This window comes from Cyanistes caeruleus, chromosome Z, assembly GCF_971803275.1.
Source record: "Cyanistes caeruleus chromosome Z, bCyaCae1.hap1.1, whole genome shotgun sequence".
Lineage (NCBI taxonomy): Eukaryota > Metazoa > Chordata > Aves > Passeriformes > Paridae > Cyanistes > Cyanistes caeruleus.
Window position 1 is genome coordinate 14,218,617 of NC_141732.1, and position 4,012 is coordinate 14,222,628.

Sequence of the window (4,012 nt, forward strand, 5' to 3'; positions counted from 1 at the left end):
AATAAGACACTTGAGCCACCTTTCACGCATCATGAGGATTTCAACACCTCCAGACCAGGCTTGTTATTTTCTACTGTAAAGCTAATTCTGTGCAGTGTGTGGCCACCACTGTTCCACAGGCACCATAGGATGACATGAAACCCCCTCTGATTACAAGCACCCATTTCTCAGTTCCCCTTCGGGGAGAAACAGCGTGAAACAAAATCACCCAAGGAATCATGTGCACACATTTATACACAGATATACGCATTATGCATATATACACCCCACAGATAATGGTTATTTCTGTACTGGCAGCTGCACTCTGTGCTGAACAGCTGTACCATAGTGGGCAGCAGCCCCGGCTGTCTGCATTTGGTCTTAGTTCTCTTGATTCCATGAGCTGTCTTTCTAAATGATGCTGACATTCTCTGCCACCTAAGGAGGCAACTTCTGCTCTCTAACAATGCATCTGTTTCCCTTGGTAGCTATGGGAAGTGTGTTCCTCTTTGCTGGCCTCCTGCTGCCCAGAGTTGCTTTCTCCAGTGCCTCTGTGTACAGACCAATTCCTGCAGCTGCTGGCCCTGCTGACCTGATGCTAATGGTTTATTTTTATCACAGAGAAACTGTGAATTCTGCTTTAAGGCTTCATTAGGACCTGTTGTATCTCCTCATTTCCCTGCTGAGCATTAAGCCCGTCCCTGTAAAGCTGCTTCTGTTGACCGTGATATTGTTCCCCCAAAGTTGTCTCTTTTCATTTCTGATGAGCTCCTGTCACCATGTGGAGATTCCTCCTCAAATTAATCAGACTGGCTCCTTAGCTCAGTCCCCTTCTTGTCCTGCATGGTGGCATGACCATCCTGCAAGCACAGTTGGCTCACATCAGAGTGCTGAATATAGAATTAAACACACTCAATAGTGTCTCTATTTGGATTCAAAATTATTGTTTTATATAAATAAATAATTCCTCCCTGTCTGGATTCCCAGACCCCCCTTAATGGTTCTATTTTCATTCCTCTTCCTTGATAAATTCATGTTACCATCCAAACCAATATTCCTTCATAAGTTATTACTCCATAATTCACCTACTGGTCCTTCTCTTTGGTCTGGAAAAGAGATTGTATTGCTAATTACCTTCTATTGTAGCACTGGAAAGTATTTCCTCACCAATATCAATGTTTCCACAGGAAGGGAGGAAGGTAATGATACAATTATAATCTCGCCTCATATTTTGATACCAAATCAGAATGATACCTGTTTACTTCTTTCTGGCAGCCCATTTCCTGTGAGGAAACTCCATCATGTCATGTTATTGAACGCTTCTGCACTTACCATGATTGTGGTCTCCGAATCAATCAGTATTTATGTCTCCAGCTGCTTGCACCAATGACAGGGAGCGTCCTCTAACAGTGCTGGGGCACAAAGTTACCTTCCACAGGTCATCTGAGAGGGCCTATTTCTTCCTGTGCTTCCTATCTTTCTCTTCATTTTCCAATTGGAAATTTTTACAGGATTATTTTTTTCCACTTGGCTAGAGTGTAACACTGGGAGGCTAAGTGGCAAACCTATGCTTCAAAGGAAACTACTTCCTCAGTTTGCTTCACTTCACTGCATCTCCAAGAACACCTGGCACAGTACTACCTGGCTGAACAGGCTCCTCAAAAAAAATAACAACCTTAGAAAGCCTGAGATTATCATAACAATAACAGAAGCTAAAATCGTATTTGGAAATTAGGAATTACTAAATTCTGCAGTCCTGCTGGCATGTAGCTGTAAAAGATCTTTTTCCCTTCTCTCTGTGTTTGCACTTATTTAGAAAGGTCTTTCTCCTGAGAATGTTAACTATAAAGTTCCAAAGGAATAACAGGGTTTTGTTCCCTAACAATTAAAAACAAAAGAGAACAAGTAAATCCACAGAAATGCCTGACATAAAATGCAAATAGGAATACACTTAAGAGTGTGCTGTCAAAAATCCTAGGAAAACCACCCACATACGCTATAAAAAAAACCCCCAATAATTATTCTACAAAGAAACCCCAACTTGTTCCAGGAGAGAATATGAGTACAACAATGCTGCACAGAATTAAATGCTTTAAAGCTCCCTATGCTTCATGGGCAAAATTATTCTTTGCCCTAACGGTTGATTCACAGATGTGTTATAAATTTGTATTGTGATATTGGCTTTCGCAGATGAATATTATATGTTAAATACTTTTTAGCTATGTATGTACTTTTTTCGTGCTAACAAATTTTAAGCTTAAAAGAATTTCCTAGGTACAAGGCAAGGAAACCCCAGAGGGCAAGGACACTGGGGCCCAAGCTGCTTATCAGGAGAACAATAGAACCCAAACTGTTATCAGCAGAAGATATGAAGCCCAGCTGCCCTCAGGGGAAGGATGACAGGCCTGGACTGTTATCAACAAGTGACCATTTGCAAAAGAAAGGAAACCAAACTCCAAAATAATGCTCATCAGCAAGAATAATGATGACCAGCAAAAACAGTGCTGACCAGCAGAAAATAAAAATGTTCTAAACAGGTGGAACCAGGGAAGGGACATGCTAAATACTTCTTGAAAAAGTTTGAATATGCATCAAATCCTCACAGCAGGAGGGGATAAAAAGAGTGTTCCCAAGATACCAGGTGTGTTCCTGGCAACCCACCAGGGCACCCGGCCATTTTAAACCTTTGCTTTATTTCTTTTGTCTCCTAATTGTCTTTTTTTTTGTTTATATTAAATTCTTTTTATAATTTATTAAGTGAATCTCATTTTTAATAGATGGTTTTAAAAATATATAAATAAAAAAAGAAAGAAGCTCCCCAAACTACAAAACACTTCTAGTTTAGCTGAAAACCTCAGAAGAGTGTGTGTGCAACTTTATGACAGAGGATCTGAGTGTCTTTCTGAGTCTGTATTCAAAAGAGGGAAAGATGGACTTTAAAATGCATTTTGAAAGAAGAGAAGCAGCTCTCTAACTGAATTAATCTGCTAAACTCAGACTAGGACATGTGTAACTTATTAAAATTGGGAATTTTTTTAGTTGCTGCTTAAGATTAATAAGCCTATTTCCATGAATGGAAAGCACTATGTTAATTTATTTCAGAAAGACAAGGAGACACTTGACAAGGCCTTTTTAACTGAAACCTTCATCTGTTAAAAGCTCTATATTAGCCCTTTGAAAATCCTTTGGGAGTAATTAAATGGGAAGTCCTTTTCTCCTTCAAAACTAAAACTTCTCTGTTCAGATATAAGAGTATTTTAAAAAATGAAAATAAAGCTTACAGTTCTGTTTCTGGGACTGAACAGAGGTAGCTGTGGGCATTTGGTCACACATTCCTTGAAACAGGTGTTAAATTTCTATCATAAATAGTTGTCCTACACAATTTTCATATTCCATGAAGGCAGTGAAAGGAGAAGTATCAGGGCTCTGTAAAACATTCCTCCCTTTGCTTGCTTTCAAGAGTCTGTCCAGTCCTGCTTGCCACTGTTGACTGATACATATTCTTACAAGAGAGTTTTTCAAGTGGAGCTCATAACATGTCATGTTCAGAAAAATTTATCTGTATCCCATAGCTTTTAAGTTTCAGGACAGTAATTAAAAAAGTGTAGAATTGTATCAAGGAGCTTGTTCACTTCCATTCCCTAACCATCAAATGGTGTGTTTATTTGCCTTTTCCTATTGATAGCTTTTTATGTTGTTCAGGCAGCAGTCTCCAAGCATAAAGCTGCTATGCTGCTCCCTCCACAGCAAAAAATTTACCAGCATCTTTTCTTCCTGTTGTTTTTCTCTGTATGACTAAAACAAAATATAGATTAAACATGAGAGGTCAGAGGTTGCAAAGGCCTGTCCTTCAGCTTTTCTGCTTGCAAATTTTTATGCCCAATCAGGAAAGCAAGTGTTGCAGTATGTAGAGTAGTAATAAATCAGATTTATTATCAGATTTTCAGTTCCATAATTCTGTTGAAGTACAATAGTTGTATCCTATGTATTTGGTATTCACCTGGACTTAGTATTTTCACAGGTGCTGAAGAGA